Here is a 26,851-nt window from a genome sequence, read left to right on the forward strand (position 1 = left end):
TCTCTGAGACATGAAAATCCCCCATAATAGTGCTGCTACTTTTATGAATAAACTTTATTGTTGCATCTCATTAGCTTTGAGGATACCAGTTAAAATTAAGAAAAATAACGTCCATTCCCAATTTCATAGAAGCTCATTATTAGCAGAAAATATTATGGACTTCTGTGGGTCTACTCAATGGTGAGGTGAGGAGGTACCTGCTACTTGGGGTCATGGTAGCTTTTGTATCAATGAAGTTGATATAGATTTTTCAGTTTGCTTGGTCAGCAGAAAGCTACCTGGAATGTTATCTCCAAGCAGTTTTTGGTCCTCGTTTTCTTTTGGGTTTTTTTAAAGATAGGGACACTGGTTTGCACATTCAATATTGGTGGTGGAGTGGACATTGTTATTAAAATAGCATTGCTGTGTGTTCTTATTTAAAGGTAAAAAAATTAGGTGAATAAATGAATTATACTGTAGTGGGTTCGCATCACATAGGGTTCCTATGTTTATTTGACTGAGAAGGAAGAATGAAGGAACACTTGTGAAAGGCACCAGTCCATGGTACAGCGGTTTAGCTCATTTGTTTCTTGAATTCAAAGGTTGCTCTCTGATGTGGTCTGCGGTCTGAAGTGGTGCCTCATTGGGATGAAAAGAGGCCAGGGAAAGCATTATAATCCTATAGCTGTAATTTTAAATATAATGGGTGAATTTTATTGTTCAATTAGGTTGATTTTGTGTATCAGATGTGGCCATTGATTTGTTTATTTTGAACCTACAAAAGAAACTTGAGTAGGAGTGACGTATTATTGGTGAAGTATTTGGTTAGTCAATGGGTGGCTTTCATTGGTAGAAGTGAGTTAGCAAGTACTGTATGTCTTAACTTATTAATTAATTGTTTCATGATTGTTCATTGAAATTTACAGTATGTTAACAAACAATTGCTAATTTTCTCAGAGTTACAATTTTTGGATATAATTACCCAAATATTGTCAAAAGACAAATAAATACCCCACTACAGTAATGCTAAATATGAATTAGCTTTTGTCTAATGGTAATTTGTGGTAGTTGACAGTTTGGTCATCCCATTTCCAAATGAGAAAACACTGGGATCGTATCCAGCTTAACCCTCTGACCCTATTGTTACTGTAGACCTTCTGCTTCTGTAATTTCCATGATTTCCTGTGGGAGTCTTTGACACATTGGTGTTCATTATACTGTATACAACCTAGTAGATTTAAACTTTGGGATGTTATTATATTCCATAACTATATATTAAAAACAAGTAACAAAATTTTCTGGAGTCAGAGGGTATTTATTTTTACTGGAAATGTTTCAACTATCTGCAGTTATATATTACATTAGTGCTTTGCTTGTTTTGTTAAGGCTTTTTCTAACAGATGAACATTGAAAAAGCTCCACATTTCCACATTCCCCTCAGCAAGTTTCACATCACATTATAAAAAGCAGCCTTTTTGTCTCTTGTGGTTTGTATGCTTCTAAGTGCTGTGTATAGTAACCAGAGTATATGATTCATAGAACTCACAAGCACTATTGTTTTTACTGAACACAGTCTCTAGTTTGTTGAAACAACATTACCAGTTTCCTCTATAACCATAAGGGACTAGACACAAAATCCTGTCCTTATATGAGCTAGTGTTCATCAAACCAATAAAACTAATGTGTGTACTGTATACCAGTTAGTTCACACCATGTGGCAGTGGGAATAGTGCCATGAAAACAAAGCTGCAGGATTTGTTGTGGACTTCATTTGTGTTAATGGTTATATTATATACAGCATTGGGACCCAGCTGACAGTTTGGACTCTTTCTGATAAGGATATAAGAAACATGTTTGAGCTGCATAACCTGTACATGTAAGGAACCAGTACAAAGTAATTAGTGACGTGCTGAGCAGTGATTCAGTGAGAAACAATTACCAAAACCTTTTCTAAGGTAAGTTTTAATTTTTTTCTTAAAATACAAGCAAATATATCAAATAGAATGTTGGTTTCAGAAATTGGAGAAGTTAATTAAAAAATAAATGTACAGTAACTGTATAGTGTGTGTGTGTGTGTGTGTGTGTGTGTGTGTGTGTGTGTGTGTGTGTGTGTGTGTGTGTGTGTGTGTGTGTGTGTGTGTGTGTGTGTGTGTGTGTGTGTGTGTGTGTACGTACCGTGTTAGCCAAGCTTAATAATCAAAAACAAATAGTTGATACCGTTCTGTGGCTAACTAAACGCTTTTATTTGTGTGAGCTTTCGAGATATTTTATATATTGTCTTTGTGGCTGGAAAACTATGGTAAACATGGGGAAACAAACACAAAAGATGTATTAATGGGTAAAAAAATGCATTTTGTCTTCAATGAGATTCCCCTTTTCTTGGATAAATGATGGTATTTCTGTTCTACTTTTGTATACATTTTTTAGTCAGGGGACTAATACGTATCCCCATTGGAATTTCCCCCTTGGTCTATTATGATGATTTCAAAGGTTTTGTTGTCTTTATATAAAATTGTTTTTCTTGTGTTTAATATTTCTGACCTTTACTATGCACAAACCCCTATCATAAACCCCAAAGTGGTAATAAATATGATAACGCAATGCAAAAAGTTATGCAAAGAGGACCATTTTCATACTTCCCAGCAAAATATAAGGCTATTGTGCTTCTGTTTCCCCCATATACAGTTCTGTACATCAGTTCACAAATCAAGTCACAATTCAATAAAAGGAATTAGGAAAGTGCTTTATGATGGACATATTAAAATAGGTTGCATCAAATGTTGCCTCTCTCATTTCTCACCTTTTGTAAACACTCTGCGATGTCTGAGGTGGTGTAATCTTTTCTGGCTAATCATTTTTGTCCGATGCAGGAAACCTAATTACCAAGATTAATGTATATGATGAGGCTACAGGCAAGAAATAGTGCACTGCGTCAAAACAAACTATTAGTTAAATTGAGACATGTCTGCCCTAGAGCAAAGTCTTTATGTAATGTAGAATGTTAGTTATCTAATATTCTGTGTTTTACAACCTGGTTCAAATATACAGTAAACATTACAGCAAGTTTGATACATTAAAAAATCTATGACAAAATGTTAACATGATTAGTGCCTCTGGCTCCTCTTAGGAGCGAACTAACAACAGTGATATTGAAAAAATGGATACCACTGTATCATGATATCATTTTTGAATGTCATAAAATGCTCCTTTGTTTTCAGTTACGAAGGGAATTCTGAACAAAAGGCATTAGAGTACATTTTGTGTGCTCCACCCTAGTAACTAGGTAATCAAATTTATAAGCAGCCGTGCCATAAATGAGGGCCATCTGGAGAAGGGGACAATAATAATTATTGGTTATTTGTAGAGCACCAAAATATTCTGCAGCACGGTACAGTGGAGTATAGAGTGACATCCATCACATAAACATAATGACATACAAAATACAAATAAGGGAAAATAAGCACAAACAGATACAGAAGTTAATGAGGCCTCTGCTCATGTGAGATTACAATTTAGAGGCAATAAGGGTAAATGTTGAAACAAATAGCTGCTCATTGTGGGATGGAATATGCTTCAGGAAGGAGTATGGTCCAGCAACACACACACACACACACAATATAAGCCGCCCTATCCACACATACACACACTATAAGCCCCCCTACTGATACACAGTCATGAGGGAGACTCCCATAGCAGGTAGGACCTCGGTGGCCAGAACAGCAGGGAGCAGGCAAGACTTGTCAGGGTCGCAGGCAGATGGCAGATAGCATGGTCGGGGTTCACAGGCAGAGGTTGGACTCAGGCGGCGTGGTCGGGGGAATAGGCAGAGGTCGGAGGCAGGTGGCATGGTCGGGGTCACAGGCCTCAGAGGCAGGCAGCAGATAGCATGGTCAGGGTCACTGGCAGAGGTCAGCAGCAGGAAGGCAGGAATAGGGCAGGGAAGCAGGAACAGGACAGGGACTAGGGAACAGGACTGGGACTAGGGTACAGGACAGGGACTAGGGAACAGGACTGGGACTAGGAAAAAGGACTGGGACTAGGGAAAATGACTGGAACTAGGGAAAAGGACTGGGACTAGGGAAAAGGACTGGGACTTGCTATCAGGAAAACGACTGGGCAAGCTAGTTCAATAGCAAGGGCCTTTAACTAATACAACCAGAACTCAAACAGGAACAAAACAGAAACAGCGCAGAAGCAGGAGTCTGGACACAAACAAAGCAAAGGCAAGGAATCACAGGAAACTATGGCAGGCAGAGATAGAGGACAGGAGACAGACAGAGGAAACCCATAGCAGACAGAAAACAGCAGCACACCCGGCGGACAGACAAGGGAACTTTGGCTGGGGCAGAAGGTGTAGGAAGACCCTGACATTACTCCCCCCCTCTCAGAAGTGTTCTCCGGTCGATCCTCCAGGCGCTTCCCAAGACCTTAATGAAAGGCAGACTCGGGCTGACCCACCTCTGGTGGTTTGTTGACGGGCAAAGTACTTGTCCCCACAGCGACGGCGTAAGAACCAGTAACCGGTACATTGGGCGTTGCAGGAAAATGTAAGAGGGGTGTGTCTTTCCTCACAAAGTGAGCATAGAAATCCGCAATAGGCACATCAGGCTCCCCGCAATAATCAGTGATGGGATTTTTCTCCTTAACCCTGCAGAGGACTTCTCGATCAAAATTCCTCCTCCCCGAGTTTGACAGCGACCTGTCCCAGGCCCTGTGCTATAATCTCTCTCTTGTTGATGGTGTGACCATTTGTATTGGTCTTAGCATTATAGATCTCCAGCAGCTCAACCTTGGTGGGACGCTTATCAGCTCCGACTGCATCCTGTGGCATCCTCCTTTCTCGGTTCATTAATTCATCCAGACCTAAGCACCGCTGAATAACTAGTGATACCTTTTTCATAGTGCGATAGCGGTTATACCCCTGAATTTTGATGGGAGCGGTTTTCATACCAAGGAATCTGGTTTAGATCACGTGAGCACGATAAAATAACTGTATCAGAATTGCACATCTCTGTCGCAAACTTCTTTTAGTTGTATTCTTCTATCTTGCATCATGTGTAAAGCAGACTGTAGCACTGACACAGCATAGCGAATGCGCTTATAGGAATTCACAGCTTGCTTGGTTAGGATGCAGGATTTGTATCTGGACTGAATCACGCAAGCAGCTTTCTTCATATTCCTGTAGCGTGTTTGTTGTTTTGAAACGTTCTAACATTTGACTGCAGTACAATTACATGTTGTTTCAAATGTTCATATTTCCTCCTTTGTTGTTGCATTCTCCAAATTGCCTGAAGAATGCAGGCTGCTTTATTCCCGCGACAAAGCTAATGAATTTTCTTCCCTCAATAGGTGGCCTGTAAGATGACAGGTACGGAGAGTTTGTGCAGATAACTCTGTCTCTCCAGCTTTCCTTGGATGAGGGCTCTGTAGTACTGTATCTTTGAAACGTCAGGATGCTTCTATTCTTTCTTTCAGATTCTGCTCTGATTTTAGAAAGGTCTAACTGGAAACGTAGAGAATTACCTCTTTCCTTTACCAAGGCGTCCTCTACTTCTTCCATTGCCAATTGCATCCTTGATATTTCTTGTATCAATAGCCTCTTCTCCTCTTCAGATTTATGGAGTTTCATATCTCTTCACTGATCTGGACCGAGATAACTGATTTATTTTCTTGCACTCTTGGTTTACAGTTTCTATATCACTCCTAAACCCTCCGAAGGTCTCTCTCACTGAACGTATCTCTGTGTTGAAGTGGCAAATTTCCTCCAGAAAGGCTTCCAGCACTGTACTAAGCCTGTGAGCTTCCTTTTGAGAGACGTTAAGCTCTGTGCAAAGCCTGAAATCACAAGACCAACTACAATAGAGAGTGTTAAGATAAGAAAAGTTACAGTCATTTATGTGACAACTGGTGAAGCAAAATAGGTTTGGAGATGAACCCACAGGCAAGACATGCACAACATTAGGTAGAATGACAATCTGAGATCCTGATACGTGTAGGACGATGAGCTGCTAGTTTTATTCAGCCCCGCACGACAAATACACAAGAATAGACTATATTCTAATATCTAGAGACCTGGCAGATAGTATGCTCAGCACAGAAATGGACAATATCACGTGGTTTGACCACACCCCAGTCGTGCTAACACTAAAAGATATAGTACAAGGATCTCCTAGGGGGAGGTGGCGGTTAAACAATTTATTACTGGGGATACCTGAATCCAGGGACTCCATAGGAGAAGCTCTACGAGATTATTTTTTACAGAATGACGATGAACAGGTTAGCGAACCTACTCTATGGGCGGCTCATAAGGCTACCATGAGGGGTAAAATTATTATCTTATCATCGCACAGAAAAAGAGAAGAATAAGAGATAAGCAAAACTAAATGACAGTTTGAAGAAGAAAAATGAAGAATACCAGCAGAGACCATCAAACGATATCAGGGAGAGCATAAACAGAAATAGGAGGGAAATTAAAAATATACTGTTAGAGGACACAGAAAAAACAATGAGATGGACCAACCATTATGAGAAAGGGAATAAAGCAGATAAATATCTGGCGGCGAAATTAAGGAACAAACTGTCTATCTTAAATATATTCAGTCTAAAAACGGACCAGGATAAACAATTTTGAACCCGTCTGAAGTGAATTTGTAAAATATTATAGCAACCTATATAATTTAAATGCAGAAAAGCAAACATCCCCGAGACAAGAGGGAAGCATTGATTTATATCTAGATACATGTGAACTTCCCAAACTGGATAGCCAAACAACAGACCAGCTGGGCAATAAGATAACAGCTAAAGAGATATCGGAAGCTATAAAATCTCTCAAAAATTCTAACGCCCCATGCCCGGACGGGTTTTCAAACTTATATTACAAAAAAAATTTAAACTACCCTGAAACCACATTTAATGAGACTATTTAATGATACTGTATACTAAAAGGAGACAAATTACCCGAAGTAAATGTTGGAGGCTGCAATAATTGTAATTCCCAAGGAAGGACAACACTTTTATGCTGTGTCCAAGCTATAGGCCCATATCGCTTATTAATACTGATATAAAACTATTCGCCAAAATACTTGCTACGCATCTAAATAAAGTACTGAACACTCTGGTCCACCCAGATCAGTTGGGTTTCACCCCGGAGATGCAGGCTTCCGACAATATTCATAGAATCATAAACATAATCCATAATAGCAACAGAATCCAAAAACCAGACTTTAATTCTGGAGCTGGATGCAGAGAAGGCCTTTGACAGAGTAGCGTGGCCCTTTATGTTTCAGGTAATGAACAAAATGGGAATACACAACAGTTTTATTAAAATGAATCCAGGTTCTATATATAGACTCAACTGCTACAGTGCGGACCTATATCTCAGCTCCATTCCAAATTACTAACGGCTCCAGACAGGGATGCCCCCTATCCCCATTTTTGTTTGCACTGTGCATAGAAGCTCTGGCATCCAAAATAAGAGGGAACCGCGATAAAGGGAGTAACGATAGGGGATAGGGAATACAAGGTGTCCCTATTCGCAGACTATGTCCTACAATCACTGACAAACCCAAAAATATCACAACAAAAACTATTCAATACGGTAGAAGAATTTGGCACACACTCAAATTTAAAAATAAATCACACTAAGTCGGAGGCTCTGTTTAAACATTTCGGCAGAGGATAAGCTATTGAAAAAACTATTTCCCTTTAGATGGAAACCAGAGAAGATTAAATATTTTGGAGTCTATATAACAAGAACATACAATAAACTTTATGCAGCAAATTACCCGGTACTTATTAAAGAGTTGAAAAAAGATCACAAGACCTGGGAAAAACACCAAATATTATGGACAGGCAGAATAGCTTCGGTAAAAATGAATACACTACCCAGGGTGTTGTATTTATTTCAGGTGCTGCCCGTCACAAACCCACAAAAAGATATCAAAGAGCTAAAAAAATAAATTACAATGTTTATATGGCATGGCAGAAAGCCAAGAATAAAAAAAGGATAATGGGGACACCAACAATACTAGGGAGCATGTCAAAACAGGCCTGATGAAATACTATGAAGCAGCTAGGATAAGCCCACTGATATACTATCAATGGGCAAGGGAGAGAGGCCATGGGTGGATATAGAAAGATTATACAATTAGCCACGCCCAGTAGCACTCCTTTTGACACGTATACACATATATACTGTATATATATATATATATATATATATATATATATATATAAAAAAAAGAAGAACAGAGAGCGCACGTCCCATAGTGTAAAACAGTACATTTAATCAATAAAAAGGACAAGGGGATTAAGGACACTCACAAGGATAAGAGTTAAAAAGGCAATTTGTGATATATATAATCACCACCAACAAGGCCACACCGTCCTGGAACACATCTGATGGTATAACGTCCCTCCGGTGTACCTCCAGCAGTAGTTTGGTGATTGGGAACAAAGTTTCTCAGCGTCTCTCAGCGTCCGTGCAGTTAAGAGATTCTTCCAGCCTCAGATTAGCTCCATGTATATATATAGTGGTAATTTTTGGGGGGTTTATAAGAGATTGCTGTGTATCTGTGTGTTTGTTAACTTGTCCAGCTGGTCTCAGCTGTTTTGGAGGTTATTGGCTCCTCCCACCCAGGGTTTAAAGCTCACCCCTCCCCACTGTCCAGGTAAGCAGGATTTCTTTTCATGCAGCTGGTTGCGACAGGTTCAATGCCAGGACCATCCTTCCCCTAATTATAGAGATAAATAAAGATTTTAACCAGTTAGTGTTAGGACCTGCGATATTATGGTCATGCCTTGAAAGTGGCTCGCAGGCTTATACGCTTTGGCCAAAGGGTTAACTAAATGACCCTTTTTTCAAAAGATATATAGGTATTTCACTGTGTATTTTTGTCACATTGGATGTTGCTCTGGACTTCTTTGTTTCTTGTTTTATACATATGAAGGTTACCTGAAGATATGGGTTCCATGGATGATATACTGGGAAGCAAATGTTTATAGATTCTATATTTATTTTCTAAAACAACAATATCTGACTGGAACTTGCGCTACCCACGAGCAAGACAGGACCCCGGTACTGAGATGGGGAAGTATAGAACCATGCACCCACAGCAGCGGAAACGTGCCCGGCAGGCGGATGTCAACGTAGCCGGGTCTGGGTTGGAGAGAGCAGGTTAGTCCAGATACTTGCCAAGGTCTTGGGATGGAGAGCTCAGAATAGTGATAGTCTATTAAGCCGTGGTCTGGGGTTGGAGATATCAGAATCGTAGAAGTCTGTATAGCTGTGGTCTGGGTTGGAGAGCTACACGTAGTCGAGGGTAAGCCGGGGTCGATATCAAGAGGGGTTCAGTAGTCAAGCCGGGTCGGTACACGTAGAATCCAAAGAGAGAGTGAGACAAGAGCAAGGCACAATAGACGCAGTAGCACAAGGCTACAACTAGTTATGCTCAGCAATGACTCTGAGCATGAGCAGGGTATAAGTACTGGCATGGGCCAATAGAACAGGAGGCGGAGCGGAGGCACGGCCCCAGCGGAAGTCGCGATAGACTGCAGGAGACAAGTGACATCCGATTAGTTGTCTCGCAGCTGGGGAGCGGTTCACGACGTCACGTGCGAGAGAAGCACAGCGCATCCGAGGGGTGGAGCTAAGCTCTATGGCAGCGTTAGAAGAGATGTGCGTGCGTGTGCACTCTGTAAGCAAAGCGGGGGTGCGCGCACGCGCTGGTGCCAGAGCGAAGGTCTGTGTGGAGACAGGTAAGGAGGGAACACGTCGCAAAGGATGTGTTCCCTGATTCCTTACAGAACCACGCCGAAATGCAAATGTAAGTGTAACAAAGTATAAATGCATGTACTGAAAATAAAGAAAAGACGGAAATGTATCCCCCCCACCCCTCACCTACCTATGTTTCTTTTGTACACCACCCCCCCCCCCCACCCTAAATATAACTTGTGAAAAAAGAACAATAAAATACAAGTTTAAAAAAAAATGCAAAAGTGCTGATCGGGCACTCCCACATTTGTGCTGCAGTGCCCAATTGCAAATATCCCCTGGGACTTTGGACTCTAAACTTACCAAGGACACTTGTTCCTTTACATCTAAAATGGAAGAGAGGAAGATTGATTATCTCACTAAGAATAGTATCAGCTTAGACATTGACAGCTCTACTTTGGTTGAGTATTTAAAAGTAAATTGAATTCCTCATGGGCTGCAGATTAACCTTCAACATATTTTGGGTAAGGACAATGCTATGTATACTGAAAAGTGGAGGAAAATCTTTAACACATGTAGCTTGAACTTAATCCTGGTTATTGTAGAAACTTTACAGGAAGAAATAAAGAATGTGGAAATACTCATATTAAGTAAAGACGAGCTCAGTATAAAGACATTTTTCAAGAGTGTAAGAGATTTCTACAGGAACCGAATGTTACTCTGGATCCAGATAGGACCCTATTTCACAAAGGAATTATTCAAACAATTTAAGTTATTTCTTATAACTTCTATATTCAGGGGTACTTCCTGGTGGAATTCATGCTTTACTGTGGTCATTGTGCACAGATTTCTTTTTTTGTGATATGTGCTTGCATGTTGGGACCGAGCTTCCCCTGGTCCCCTGTCCCAATTCTTAGCATGCATGGGCTGTGGTTTATGCTCTTACTGAGGGACCTAGTCTACCCTTTGTGTAGGAGTACTGTAGGCACCCACCTGTGTGGGGAGACCTTCAGGGTGCCTCCATTCAACCCTACATGGAGCAGGAGCTGTGTTACTCAGGGGTAACCTAATCTACTTTGTTAGTAAATGTAGGAACCAACTTTGGTGGGGAGGCCTTCCGGGTTGCAGCAGCACCAACCTAGTGACCACTTGTATATCTGTACTTTTATCCTTGGAGTTGAAACCAAGTCTAAACCTTGGGGTAGGTACAGTATAGGCCCTTCTCTTCAGCGGAGGACTTTTGGGTACCCTTATCTATCCCGCTGGATGCCGATACGCTCTCTTATTCTCTTTTGGTAATAGTTGATACCCACATTAGGCCATCTATTGATTTGTTTCGATACGTTTTTGACACTTTTCTGTACTTACAGTACACAGTCCTTTTGTTTATTCCTCTAGTAATCTCTTTCCAACATATTTCCCTTATAGAGGTTACTTTGTCTCTTTTTTTTCATCTTTAGTCTGTCTCCTTACCCCTTTAAGGTAGTAACAGTAGCTACTTCCTTGATTAGGTATGTAGTCTCATGTCAACCTAAGGCACCTCACTTTTCTTTTTCTATTTGTACCCCGTGCTATGTAATTTGTATATCAATTTATGGGTTCTCCACTCCAGTGGTTCAGTTTCCTAGATATTTGGCTACAGTAGTACAGTATATACTGAATTTTATTTGGCATAATTAGCGCAGTATGAATGGATGTGAGCCCAATGCAAACATAATGGTCAGATAACACTTACAGTAATTGTATTAATGCTCAAAGATAGCTTCAATGTAAACACAAATATATATATATTCAAATATATTAAAGCAAAACACAAAATGTTCAGGGCACTCAAAGTAGCATAAAAAGAATAAAAACTTAGCTTGGAATCAGGGTGGTTGCAGTGCTGCCGGGATCACCATCCAGCAACAGAATAGATAGAGCAAATATCAAAAAATCTGCAGCACTCACTGGTAAGGTAAATGCTTAGATAGGGTTTAATGCATCTTGTTTGATGCATTAAACCCTAAGTGTAACATGAGTTCCCCCACTCTAAGGGAGATTCACTGTTACCTAGTGTTGGTGCTACCTGTTGGTTCCCAGGAAGGCCCTGAGCATCCGCCGGTGTTGTTTGGGGATAAGCAGGACAGTCTTTCAGCTGGGTGGTTCTTTCTCACTAGTAAAGCGCCTCCATTCCCACAGTGCTTATCATAGATAGCTGCAGTCCCCTGTTGTCCCTTGCAGACAGAACTTGTCCTTGTCCTCAGAACTTGCCCAAAGGTGGTGCCTGCATGTAGTGACTGACCATTAAAGGAAATAAATATTTAGGTTTCCCAGCATCATTGTTTAATCAGGGAAAAGTAGAGGAATAAAATATTCTAAGTGATAGTCATGGTTTCCGGCTCTGTACAGTACTATGCATTAGAAAATGTTGCAAATGTTGTAAATAAAGTGTATACATAACGAACAGCTTATTCTCCATAGGTATTTGAGAAACTTTAACATAATAATTAGTTGCAGATTTAACCAACCTAAAACAGATTCAGAGTAAATGTTTTTTTTTTTTCTGTTTGGCAAAACTCCATGTCTTGAGGATGGCTCATTAATCTGCTATAATTATCTGCTATAATTAACTTCTCAGAATAATCATAATGGGGGCCAGATTTGTTAAAATACAATATTTTCTCCTGTTGCTCAGAAGGGGAAATAAATTTGTAAGGAGGGATAATACAACAAGATGACTGTGTAACACTTCAGAAAACTATGGCCAATGTTTCAATTACTGTACATATATTTTTTATCTTAAATGCTATGCTGTACAAAACAATGACCTAAATTCACTAAAGGTCAATGTAGCATTATTTTTAAAAAAAAATGGGATTTTGTGTTCTCAGATTTGTAAAAAGTAGCCAACAGATTATAAAATGTAAAATACATTAGCAATTCGTTATCAAATCTAAAATAAAAAGTCAAAAAGTACAGTATGTACAGAAAATGACATATCCCAAGATTTTATCATTTTACCTCAGGGAAGTATGTGACACAGGAATGCGTAAACTGTAATGGGTGTACGTTTCTGGTTTATGTTTAACTTTTCTAGAAGCCGCCACACAGGTCTGTGAAACATTTTTAGACAAGAAAATAAACCTGTGATGACAACATGGCTATCATTTAAGTAGCTTGACATGGTCTTATTGATCCTTATTGTGCCCCTGTGGGTTTTGCATCAATATCTCTCTCCTTACACCAGTCATACAGATAACGCACGTTTTTTATTTATTTTTACATTTACACTTTCAAAATGTTGATATATTCTATACAAATAATAATGCAAAAATGCTTTTGTTAGGATTTTTAACTTGGTATTAGAAAGAAAATGTAAACAACGTATACATTCTTAAGAAGACTTTATTCTTACTTGTCCCAAAAACATTTCTAGTGACTCAGCCTCCTTAAAAGCACAGTGCAGGTAATTTTTAAACTGGCGCTAATAGAAGTAAGGCTGCGGCCACGCTGCCGCGATGCGCGCTCATGCTTGAGAGCCATGATGTCACCAACTCTCTGAGCTTGAGCGCTAGCCTGTCCTGCAGCAGTTTGCAAGCGCGGGAGCGTGTCATTGCCTGGATCGGGTGTGTGTGCATTGACTGGTGCTGATTCGTTGTTGAATGGTCATGTGACCCCTTCTGAGTGCTTGGAAATCACTTTTCCATGTCTCCCCAAGCGCTGAGCATTGCTGAGCGTACGTGCACGCAGCGTCAGCGTGGCCATGCTCATTTCACAACATTACAGTGAGCGCACCAAGCGCAGCAGCATGGCCACAGCCAAATGCACACATTTCAAGTAGCTAATATCAATTATGTTTGAAAAGTTATAGGCTTTTGCACATATGCAACACATCTTATATTGCAAGCAAATGTTAAATATGGTAAAGGATGTATTACATAGGCGAGTCCTTTCATTTTTTGCAACTCCACATACTGGATGCTGCTAGATAGGATTAAATTTTTCAGGTGCTGCATGTAATGTCACTCTTTCAGTGCTGTAAAAGCCTGCAACATTTAGTATTTGCTGGAACAGTATTTGGAAAGACACAGGGTGGAATCCGTATAGACATAAAGCGGAATGGGACATTTGGCCGATTCCATTTTACCGCATCCAAAGGCCCGCCGGAATTCAGCCGCAGACGGACCTTCCACTGCAGCCAATCCGCAACTGGACACGGAGCCACCATCCGCTTTTTATATAAGCTACGTTTTAGGAGTTTTAGTGGTTTGGGTAGGGTTTAACTTAAGGAGTTTTAGGGTAGGAGGTAGTGTTAGTCTAAGGGGTTAACATTAGAGGGTTTAGGGTAAGGGTTAAGCTTAGGAACTTACCTTAGCGGCAACGCGGATGGTGGATGAGTGTCCCGGTGCCGAGGTGAGTTGCTGCCAAGTGCCGGAGGTCATTTCGAAATGGCCATGACCAAATGTCTTAGACCGGACATACACTTAGTGCTACCTAAGAGCCTAGCCTAGTGATACATTCTTATCATTAGCTGTTAAAGTAAGCACACATTAACCAGTACTGAATTCTATGACAATGAATAACCCATTGCGTAAAAATGTTGATAATATCTTAACAGAAGGTCAGTAGGCAGCAAGGATTTTAAAATCAAATGAGACGAGTTGTGGCAGCTGGGCTGTGAAAAGTAGCAACTTTATTATTGAAAATTATTCACATCTTGTTGTAAAAACAAGACAGGATAAAGTTTCAGAAAATAACGAGGCTTCAAAACCCATTCATATTCTAATATAGTAAGGAAAATTGCATAAACAAACGCCACAAAGCTTCTTTTCCTGACCAGACACATGGATTTAAAGATTTAAAATGACGCTGTTCAAGAAAATTGTTTGAATGACTATAACTTAACTGGGAACTCCTCCAAGCTGTCTGTCATCATTTTACAGTTCGCTGATTACCCTAACGAAGCTTGGGGGGGAAAAAGAAACATTGGTGGCACCATTCGACTATAAAAAAAAAAAATAAGGTTTGATTCAAGGTGAATTAAGACATTTTAAATCCTGAGGATGTAATTGTGACTCTTTCATCTTCCTAACAAGAACCTTCAACTTCGGTGAGTTTATTTAATTTTTATTTTGCATGGAATTAATACCTGAAGTATGCAATTGTTTTATTACTAACATGCGTTCTAGCTCCAGTGTGTGTTTAGGAAATCTGATTACACTTAGTGATGATAGTTTACTGAAGCAAAGTGCTGTGGAAATATACACTACGAGGGATCATTTTAGGTTTTGTTTAGGTTAGGTTGGTCTGATAGCACGCCTGTTTACACTAAAGCAGTATCTTGTAATGGTACACACAAGTAAAAAGCTTATGCTTGCACTGTACTGCTACAAAGGAGCAGTAACCAGTTTGGGAAATTAATTAAAGACAGAATTGTAGCATTGAAACAGTGCCACTTTAGCATAAACCATTACATATCACTGTTAAATCATTCAATTTGTTACTTTTACTAAGAATTTAGTGTGTGCAAATGCCCCATACAAAATGGTGCGAAGTCCCTTCTCCATGTCAGGAAAAGGCCCTGAGCTTCATGTAGATATGTGGATCTGACATGGAAGCCAGCATCACAGCATACTGAATACTTTCCGCAATGCTCTAGAAATACAGTATATAACAATAACAGATTGGAATAAATAATAACTTTTTTTTTTTTTTGCAACTATGCCAAATGCGACTCGCCCGTAAAACCAAATCTCAAAGTAATGTGACTATATTTATCAAAAAGAAAACTTTTTAGTGTGTTACACAACTAAAAATACTAAGAACGTTATTATTCTGATTTATTAATATTTTATGTAGGAAAGCTGAGGAGTTTCATGGCTTTCTCACCCTCCTTTTATATCACAATGTAATATGCTGTGAAGCCATAATGCCCTATCTGGAGATCATTTTAGTTCCATTCATTTGAAAGGAGATGAACTCTTCTTCAGATATCTTTGCAGCAGTTGCCTCATATGCTGAAGACCTAATTTATACCTAGTTTAAACTTTGCCCCTATCTCTGGAACTCCTCTTTCTATATGCCTAATATCTTCCGTTCCTATCACTCACAGATGAAAATCCACCTTGTTAATGAAGCATCTAAATGCAAGCTTTGAATCATTGCAGCTTAGCCATCTCTATACAGTATGTAGACACAACTGGTCAGCAGCTGACAACCACTGCTGGCGGTGAATTGATGGCCCTTGGGAATTTTGCATTTTTGTTTTATCCTCTATTCTCACGATAAAAATGTAAATGCTGTCTTAACAAGCACATGATTGTCAATTCTTTTTTTTACTAGAAAGTGCACTTCATTTGCTGCACCCAAGAAGAAACTCCAAATCCTTATAAAACATACCCCATTTTTGTTGTCTGTATACACAGAGTAAAAGCAACAAGCCACACAATTTTGTCTGAAAATGATGGGGATACCATTAGTTGATCCATTGTATAATCTGTAGCAATATTGCTAATGTTTTGCATATTTTGTTTACATTTTAACCCCTTTTGAAAGTTTTCTAATAACCACCCATGTTAAATAAATTATTGTAACATAATCTAGCAAATTTCAAATGTATTTCAGGGAAATAGAGACTAGCATAGAATTATTCCTACACCATGTATGGATGGTATATATAAAATATACATTTATCTAAACTGATTTTTTTTTAAATTGTGATTTAAGGCCTTTTTTATATAGTCCAATGCAACCATTAAATGTGGATTTTTTGGGGGCCCAAAATAGCCTTAAATATTGCATCAGACAATATAGAATTACCCCTTAAGATTAATTTGCATTGCTTATCATTCAAATGTTTTCAATTGACTTTTAGTAAAAATATTGGTGATCCCATACTAAGTTTGTAACATCTGAGAAAGTGATACTGTATTTAATCTTGACTGATACTGCTTAAAATATATACAGTACAAGTTTTAAGATTCATCTGATTGCTGTCTGTGGAAGTTAATTCTTGCATATTTGCTTATAAAGTATCATTCTTACTTGAATGTGGTTTTCTACTAAATGGTCCCCAGCTGTAAATTGTACATTTGGAAAAACAGAGGAAGTTACACCATCGGATCTATCTAACAAACAAAATTCAAACTACAGCAGTTTTTATATTACATTTTCTTGCACAAATATTGTCCACGTGATGAAGCCTAGAGGTTTTAATACATAACCAACAAAGTGTTCACAAATATTTACATTGTATTTGTGATCACATTAATGTCAGATTGTGTCATCTGTATGTACAATGCAATAACAAAACAAAAACCTGCTGGTTCTGGAGAAGGATTCTTGTGAATTTAAATGTATGTACCCGCTGACACTGTCAACTTTATGATGCCTTGAATTATTATGAGCTAATTTTACTAGCCATCCACAATGGATGCTCACTCAGCATAGTTGTAAATAGAAACATAAAAGTTTGGACCACTGTTATAGGGCCTTTCCCCTGTCTAAAAAGTCTTCCAAAAAAAGTCTGTCTTTTGGTGTTGAGTCCAACATGGAGCTGGTTAATTTCAGCAGGAGATAATTGACCGGTCACTACCTGACTCATCAAGCATGTTAAAAGACGGCTGCACAGACTGCCTAAGGCTAGGTCCCCGCTGCAGCGCCCGCTATGGTGTGCACTGCAGGGACAAGAGACACCCCTCAATGAGGCCGGGCCCACTAAAAGTGTTGACCGCCGCGTTGCATGACCAGATTTTTCAAAAGTCAGGAAAACTGTCTTCAGATTTGGCGACGAACGCTGGCCACGCCCCCAGTGGTTCAGCCAATGAAGGCGAACCTTCCAGGTGACATCATGGTTGCACCCCCCGCTGTGCCCCCCCCCACACCTTCATCTTTCCACCTGCAGCTCTACACAGACATGGGAATAGAGCTGCACACCGCCAGTCTGGCAGTTGAAGAACAGAGGGACTGTGCTGCCAGAGAGATCCATAGGAACCAAACCCTCTATTCCAGGGTACAGTGGACCCTGGAACTCACCAGAGGGTGCTCCCCACAGACACTAACACAGCCCACTGCTTACAAGTACCTCTTTGGACTTTGGGGACAGAAGTTGGTAAGAGGCCCAGCCTCCCAGGCATACAGATAAGGACTGGGAAGTGTGAGTTAGCCCTTACAAAGGGATAAGCCTGTTCCATTTGTTTTGTATGGGGACATGAACATGTACTGTTTAAAGTCGAGGGCTAAATAAAAGCCAATGTTTATTTTTCCTTAAATACGTCTCCCTGGTTATACCTCTGCACTTGTCTCCTACAAGTACCTACTACATTTACCTACCTGTTGTAGATCCTCAGACTTTATTTGATCCTTGGCTTTCTTTTATATTTAGAATACCTTACTTATTATCCCAAGCATTTTTGTAAAAGTTGAGAGGTTATTCAACAAAGCACTTCCCCACATTTCCACACAGCCTGCCACTCTCCAGCTTCAAAGTTTGACCTCCTGTTATAATACATATCTTTCTCAGAAATCTGCTTCCTTCCTGTACTTGTTTAAACTCTTTTTGTATTTGAAAGTTTCTATCAAATTCCCCCTCTCCATTCTCTCCACTAAGCTGCACATATCAAGGTCCTTTAGTCTTGCTATGTTTTATGATTTAGACCATGTACCACTAAAGGACCAATTCATGCAATATCCTACGTGTGTTTTTAAATAAATCCGTTCTGTAGTATTAGTTAATACATACTACCTTTTTCTTTTCTAATTAAGAACAATGCAATGTTTTGTGAGTTTTAATATACGATTGATTTATATAGCAGGCTTTAGCCCATCTCCCCAGCAGTTAGATCTTTGCAACACTTTCCTGTTTGTAATCATTTGTTGCCAGTATTCCCAGCAGTATGTTATGGAAGGCGTGTATAGTGCCTGCGACGGTGACGCGACGCGGGATGTCACCCGTCACCGCTAGCGAAACTTGTATTTTGCTTTGCGGTGGCGGCGTGGGCGACCAGGCCATTGATTGGTTCAGGGGCTGTCACATGAGGCGACAGCCCCATAAAAATCAAATATTCCCGGCTTCAAAAAATCGCGTCACCCCGTCGCTCTGTTGCTGTTGCGCTTACTGTAAACGAATGCGGAGGCGACAATGCATTTGTTTTCGGGTGAAGTCGCTGTCGCTGCCATCATAAGCGTGGCCTAAGGCGCGACGGAGCGACGGATTGGTCGAGATCGCTGGAAGTCATCTCTATTTGATTTTCCAGCGACCGTCACGTTGCCGGCACTATAAGCGTAGCCTTAGTAATATAAAAATACATTGTAGCTGCTGAGTTACCCTGACTGAAGGATTGATTGAAATTGAAAGGCAGCCATTTAGTGAACCCTGGGAAGTAGGATCTTTGCTGATCGATCATGAGAGAATGAAGTGATCGGTACCTTAGGTAATTTGTTTTCAATAAAGGTAATCAAAGGTTGCATATATATATATATTTATATATAAAATGTTGTCACTACCAAAATTAAAACTACATGTTGAAAGAGCACATTGACAATCCAACTGATTTTGGTATCTCCACGTTACTATCAAGAATAAAACACCTGCAATGCAATCTACATACTCTATACCTATGTTTGCCAAAGCAGCCGTTGCAAAACTCCATTGAAGTATGTAGGGATTTTGGACACAAACAATCCAAACGACCACTTCAGCAGATTTAGAATACCACCTTAGAATCATCTAACACTACAAATCTAGTAAAATAGCATGAGCTAGATAGAAAAGCGTAGGGTGTAGTGATGCGCTGACGTCATGTCAGGTGGTACAGGCTGATCCGTTATGCTGATGTACTGAGGGCTCTCCTGTAATTTACACTAGCTACATAGTAGCAGATTGTACAGCTGCTCTTTTTGAATCATATAGGAGGCAGATCCTATTGTTGCGACTTGGGGCTATTTTGTTACCATTTCATTGTGGATTGAGCTAAAATTAGGCAGCCTGTTAGAGCTGCACTGTGCATCTCACAGCTTTTATAATCAGCGATACTGCTAGCTTATATTTGGGGGTGGCAAACAGATATATATGATTACAAGTTTATGTCAGCCCTCATAGGCAAGTAATCGAGCAACATTGCCATTTCAATATTGGGGTACCAATTGTAGGCAGCCAGTTAGAGCTGCGCTATGCTCCACACAGATTTATCACCTCACACCTTCCCGTACAGCTCAGCAACCCATTACTCTGCTGTGTCTGCACTATTAGACCAAGATTATAGTGGTTTTGGCATGACCACGACCAGGTGGAGGCGCGCCGGAGCTGCACAATCCAGGAGAGACAAATGAATTTGTCTCTCGGTGCGATGGGCGCGTGACATGGCGTGACATGGCGAACCGCTCACATGATGTCATGGGCCATGCCTCCCGCCACGCCACCTGTCGCCTGCATACAGTGCAGGATTCGCGTGCATGCACGGGGCGAGTGACGTCACACGGTCGCGAGCACGCCCTGAAGCCCCCCACTATAAACTCGGCCTTAGAATGCTATTGTGGCGTTCTGATATATGTGAAGCTCGATTATTGCAAAAGCTGCCCAATTATACAGCAGCCTTAGAAATAACCACCCAATATCTATAGGTGATGGTTATGAGCATCCCACAACTATAGCAGTACTCAATCACTGGTTGTATTTTTTTACCATTTGATTGTTGTTTATGATGGTAATATAAGCATTACCTTACCTAAATCAGATTCTATAGGTAAAATACCATCAATCAGTCCTTCACACTTAGAGATTTATCTCTCCCTGCAGACAATTACCAAGACACCAGCACCACCTGTGATTTTAATTATTGGTATTATTCACTATGTATCACCTATTTTCACTCAGCATGTGTAGTTATTATTTGTAAATATTATTAAATGCTAAGTTTTAGCCTAGATGTGCACCATTACATGTACTTTCTTTAAATGACTCACTGGCTTCCAGTCAGCTAATCATCTACCTGATATTCATTATCTCTAGTGCATAGGTTGCACCCATTTGCCAATTCTTAGCAATTGGGAACAATCATATATTCCATTACCCTTTTGTAGCTAGGTCCCCTTGGGCTACTAATTCTCTGTCCCCTCTAACACTGTAAGTCCCAGTAAAGAGTGGGCAGTGTTAGGAGCAAATCTTGCAGGGCCTGGCTATGTTGTTGTGTGTGTGTTACCTAGTGCAGTTCATGAGTAGCCTGGTCTTACAAGGGGGGCTATGACTAACAGGAGACCAGCTTACAAGCCACTCCCCTGGGAAGGAGGGGGTTTCCTTCTAGAGGTTAGAGTAAGGGTTCTGGGAGTTAGTTCTGTGCTGCCCTCCATGCTATAAGGACACAGCAGTGAGCCTCTCCTGGACAGGAGTGGGCTGAGGTCTTGCCTTGTTAGGGGTAAGGTATGCTGAGGAGGAGTGCTCAGGGCCTCAAGGCTGGGGTACTGCCTTCAGGGAATGGAACATGTAATGATGTACTGAACCTAATAAGCTCCAGTTATATCCTCTCTGGTGTGATGTCTGGAGTGTGAACACTAAGAAGAGTTGCCTATGAGGTTCATCTTGACTGCACCAGGATCCTCCTGGGCTGGAGGCGCTGCGTTGACCGAAGAACCATTACTGAGCCTGTCTTGATGCCTCCCTATACCAACACGGAGATCTCAGGCCTTCTGTTCTATCAGACAAAAGTACACCGGGGTACAGAGAAGAAAGAAATCCCTTAGTTGCTGTATCTGTATTTAAAAGAGTAATGAAGAGTTGTGTATTGGAGCAGCAAGGACCTATGTGGCAGTCTAGCCCTCACTGTTTGGGTTCGTTAAGTGGGTTAGTTCAAATGTACAACTTTTAATATGTTCGTTAAAATAGGCATACAGGTGATAAAAATAATAATACACAAAATTCAGTGGTTATACTCACTGTAAAACGGTTAATTCTAGGTATGGTAAATAATATACATATATAACCACAGTGTGACTGTTACAGGGTAACTAGTGCCAGGTCTTCTAACTAAATTGATAAATGCACAAAAATGAAATAAAGAGTGTGCTAAATGTCTATGTGTAATGGACTAGTTGTATCTTTTGAAGTCCTGGTTCACTCACAGTTTAATGTTAATTTCAGAAATACTGTTCATGATTGGTTTATATCCATTGAATTGATATATACCATATGTGATACAGTGTATAGAGGTATTGCTATTAGGACAGCAGCTGTAGATTTGCCCTGGAGATAGATCGTCTCTGGCAGCTTTCTTGTGGATCGTAGAAAGATTCATGTAAGGGATGATTGCCAATTAGATGTAGCACTGATTGAAGTAGATTCCTAGTGATCAATTTAAGACTGCAAGGAGCTTAATTAAGCTACTGTGCATGCAGCATCTCTAATTAAAGCTGGTTGCTCAATGAATCAGAGTTCATAGAGGTCTGCTTCAGACACAGCAATTAAGCTGTTGTGCAGGCTGCATCTATAGTTTAAAACCCAAAGCTAAGGGTCTATACAATTTGTGAGATACACACAGGCTTAAGCAGATAGAGGGAATGGATGGAGCAAAGGAGCACAGCCACCAACGAAGATCCAAATAGCAAAATAATTCTTAGGCAACTCCAGAATAAAAGTCAGGGTAATTACAAAGACTCAAAGGATGATGAAAAACACAAACGCACCAACGCGTTTCGGCCCTGTGGGACCATCCATTTCCAGTTACTTCCAATTCAGGACTGCACGCCTTGGAACACTATCCCTACAGCATCAGGATACCCCCCTAGGGCAGGTAAGGGGCTATAGCCCTTATTCGTATACCTGTTTCCCTCTATTGGGGATGTATATGTGTTAAGTGGGTGTGCATCACTGACCTTTATATGCGGTAGTCTGGCAGACTTACTGCTAGGTCTGTGTTTCCCCCCCTAAAATACACTCATGGACTATCTTTCTATGGATGAATTATAGTGTTCCTACTCTCTTATGGACTATGACTATATGCTGATAGTGCACACACTAATATTGAGCACCACTTCTTCCCTATACCTATATTAAGCAGAGAGAGAGCAAGATTTCCTGCCTAGGTAGCACGTTTAAGGTACAGCAGTCAATAAGAGTAAAAGCTGATCCCATTTCTGTGAGCCGTATTCAGACTCACACTGTTCTGCACGAGTTCCCTTCTCCCAAACGGATTAATGCCGTTCAGTTCGGGGAGTTGCGCTGTGCATAGTAGCCACGCTTAGTAGTGCTTAGAGCAGCCTGAACCCTGGCATTAGCAGACATGGGAAAGGCAGCCACAAGGACTTCACCCGACGAACGTTTCGGCGAATACTAATCTCGCCTTCTTCCAGGGTCGGCGTGTAAGGCGTCCATGACCGCCCCTTTAAAGTATTTCATTGCCTAGGCAACTCATCAGGACACCCATGTGAACAGGGCTGCAAGGAGATGTGGTTATACCCTAGCATGTATGCTAAGCTGAAGCAGTTTTACCATATCACAATAAAAGATCTTCATTTCTCTTGTGGTCAATTTGTTATTTTTTACACAGTTAATTATACATATCTATAAATGTATATTGATTTGTAAGTCCATATGGGTTAGGTGCCAGTACTGGTTTCAGAGAAAGACTTGATATGTGGAGGTTTGTGATCCCCTTACAGGAAGGGGGTGTACACAAAACCTTACTTGATGCCACCAGGGGACTCGGTATGCAGGGTGTGAATCCATCTAGCTTCCCTTTGTAGGAGCAGCTTGTCCCAGTTTCCTTTTCTTATACTTTGGGGTATGTGATCAATCCCCTGAAAATGAATACATTTAGGGTCCCCTCCATGTTTCTCTCTTACATGCCGTGAGAGTGGGATGTCTATACTGTTGCGTATCGAGCCTAGATGTTGTAAAATCCTTCTTCTAAATTCTCTGTGAGTTTTCCCCACATACAGGTAACAAGATAGATGACCATATGCTTTTACAGTTTAAAAAGTGTATTAACATGTGCGTTATTGAGCTGTCCCAGTTTGAGAAGGTTTTGCTTGGCAGTACAAAGTCAAATGCCTTGAAAGAATAGCATTTGTGGCATCCTGATGTTTGCTTGCTCAACCATATGCTAGATGTCTTCTTTCTACAAAAATGACTCCTCACAAGAAAGTCCTTTAGATTCTTGGATCTCATCCAGATTATACTGGGATGTCTTCAAAGCTGTATGTACAGTACGTATGCATGTATGTATGTATGTCTTTATTTATATAGCGCCATTAGTGTACATAAAGTAGCGCTTCACCGTAGTAATACACCTGACAATCATATAAATAATAAACAATACAAATAACAGATCATGGGAATAAGTGCTTCAGACATAGTTACATGTTACATAGTAGATGAGATTGAAAAAAGACGTACCTCCATCAAGTTCAACCTATGCTAAATTTAGACAACATCTGTTACTTATTAATCCAGAGGAAGGCAAACAAAAAACCCAGTGTCATATCATCCAATGATATCTCATAAGGGAAAAAATAAATTCCTTCCCAACTCAAAGAATTGGCAATGGGATTAATCCTTGTATCAACATCCTTCCTATGTATACTTATTAGCTATATCCCTGTATACCTTTCCTTTCTAAAAAGATGTTCAACTTTTTTTGAACAAATGTATTGCATCTGCCATCACAGTCTCCATGGATAATGAATTCCACATTTTAACTGCCCTTACTGTTAATAACTCTTTCCTTTGTTGGTGGTGAAATCTCCTTTCCTCCAACCTAAAGGGATGCCCCCGAGTCCTTTGTACTGCCCATGGGATGAATAGTTCATTTGAAAGCTCCATGTACTGTCCCCGAATATATTTGTATATAGTTATCATATCCCCTCTTTGACGCCTCTTTTCTAATGTAAATAAATCTAATTTAGCTAGCCTCTCCTCATAAGTTATATTGTCCATCCCATGTATTAATTTGGTGGCTCTTCTCTGCACTCTCTCGTTCCAGAATGTCTTTTCTAAGTAGTGGTGCCCAAAATTCTCTTCCATATTCAAGGTGTGGTCTTACTAATGCTCTGCAAAGTGGCATAATTATGTTTACTTCCCTTCCATCCATTGCCCGTTTAATGCAAGATAAGATCTTGTTTGCCTTTGCAGCTACTGCATGACTTTGGGCACTATTGCTAAACCTGCTGTCTACAAGCACTCCTAAATCCTTCTCCATCAAGGATTCTCCCAATTTGTCCCCATTTAATTTGTAAGTCGCCAGTTTATTCTTGCATCCTAAATGCATAACCTTACATTTATCTGTATTTTAACCTCATCTGCCATTTACCTGCCGACGTTTCCAGTCTCTCCAAGTCTTTCTGGACATAAAAGTAACATTTTGGAAGAGGAGTCCCTGCTCTGAGGAGCTTACAATCTAATTGGTAGGTAGGAAGAACATACAGAGACAGTAGGAGGGAATTCTGGTATGTGCGTCTGCAGGGGCCAAGCTTTATGTGACGTGTGTCTAGTATTATCCATGGTGCTACTCATGCTTCTGTAAGCAAGTGTGTCTTAAGGTGGGTCTTAAAGGTGGATAGAGGGTGCTAGTCGGGTATTGAGGGAAAGGGCATTCCAGAGGTGTGGGGCAGTCAGTGAGAAAGGTTTAAAAGCGGGATAGGGCTTTAGATACAAAGGGGGTAGAGAGAAGACATCCTTGAGCAGAACACAAGAGTCGGGATGGAGCATAGCGAGAAATTAGGGCTGAGATGTAAGGAGGGGCAAAAGAGTGTAAAGCTTCAAAAGTGAGGAGGAGAATTGAGTGTGAGATGCGGGATTTGATAGGAAGCCAGGAAAGTGATTTGAGCAGGGGTGACGCTGTGACAGATTTATGAAAGAGTAGAGTGATTCTGGCAGCAGTGTTTAGGATAGATTGTAGGGGAGACAGGAAGGCCGGAAAGCAGGAGGTTGCAGTAATCGAGACGGGAGAGAATGAGGGCCTGAGTTAGAGTTTTAACAGTCGAGCAACAGAGGAAAGGGCGTGTAAGTCATCGTCATTCGTCACGATGTGCCAATGTCTATTTACAATTGTTTGATGTCCCGCCATCTGTTGTTATATTTGGCTATGCATCTTCTCATTGTTGTTCATGTTCGGTCGTTTGTCTTCGAGTAACTTAACTCTAGGTGTTTCTAGAGCTCTATGATAAGCTTTCTTAATGTTGGTACTATTGTATCCTCTTTCAGAATTTAGTTTTTTCATTTGGGAAGCTTGTATTTTAAAGTCCTTTGTACTGGAACAGTTTCTCCATATGCGCAAGAACTGTCCAGTGGGGATACCTCTTTTTAGGGGGTCAGGATGGCTATTAGGACCACATCATGTCTTATATTGGTGTATAAAGACTCCACATCGAAACTACCAGTAGTGTGTTTTGTTCAACACATACGTTCTCCAGACATGTAAGGGCATCCTTTGTATCCCTGACATAAGAGGGGAGAGAAGTAACAAAATCTTGTAGGATGTTGTCCACATAGATACTCGTGCCTTCTGTGAGGGACCCTATCCCTGAAACTATCGGTCTGCCTGGTGGTCTTTCGGCATTCTTGTGTATTTTAGGGATGCTGTAGAATGTCGATAGTTGGACTAGGCGCCATCAAAAAATAATGTTCTTGTTTAGAAATAACCTTATTGTCAAGACCCCTTTTCAGAATTGCAGCTTGCTCTTTACAGCAGGGGAACGTAAACTTTTGCTGCTGCGCCCCCTTTCTTGCCTGCCCCGGCGCTAGCGCCCCCCCACTCTACCTTGGAGCTGCGTCAAATGACGCTGCAGGGTCATGTGACATCACGTCACATAATCCGCGGTGTATTTGACGCCACGTTGCCATGGTGACACGTCACACAGCCGTCTGAATCTCGGTAAGTGGAGGTTGCAGAGGCCTCACGCTATGCCCTGGCATTTAATTTAGATGCCTTGGGGAAGAGTGCGGGGCCTCTGCAGCTGCCCGTGCCCCCCCAGAAAAATCTCCCATCCTTCCCTAGGGGTTGCGCCCCCTAGTTTGCACACTCCTGCTTTAGAGAATACCACTGTGGGATCACTCTCCGAAGGTCTATATCAGCTACGGTCACATAGCAGTCTAAGGTTTTCCTTCCTATAGAGCTCTGTATTTTGCAGGACTATGTTAACCCCTTTGTCAGCTGGCTTTACTGTAAGGTGGTCCATTTCCCTTATTTT

At 40.7% G+C, this 26,851-nt stretch overlaps 1 protein-coding gene across 1 annotated transcript in view; it reads left to right on the forward strand.

Annotated features, from left to right (window-relative positions):
• The first annotated feature begins 1,650 nt into the window (after positions 1–1,650).
• The window catches only part of ARHGAP28 (Rho GTPase activating protein 28), a 214,177-nt gene continuing 188,976 nt past the window's right edge, over positions 1,651–26,851 (forward strand). The window contains exon 1 of the mRNA XM_075585329.1: positions 1,651–1,934. The gene's annotated coding sequence lies outside the window, so the exon portion shown is untranslated. The remainder of the gene's footprint in view (positions 1,935–26,851) is intronic.

This window comes from Ascaphus truei, chromosome 2, assembly GCF_040206685.1.
Source record: "Ascaphus truei isolate aAscTru1 chromosome 2, aAscTru1.hap1, whole genome shotgun sequence".
NCBI classification, from domain to species: domain Eukaryota; kingdom Metazoa; phylum Chordata; class Amphibia; order Anura; family Ascaphidae; genus Ascaphus; species Ascaphus truei.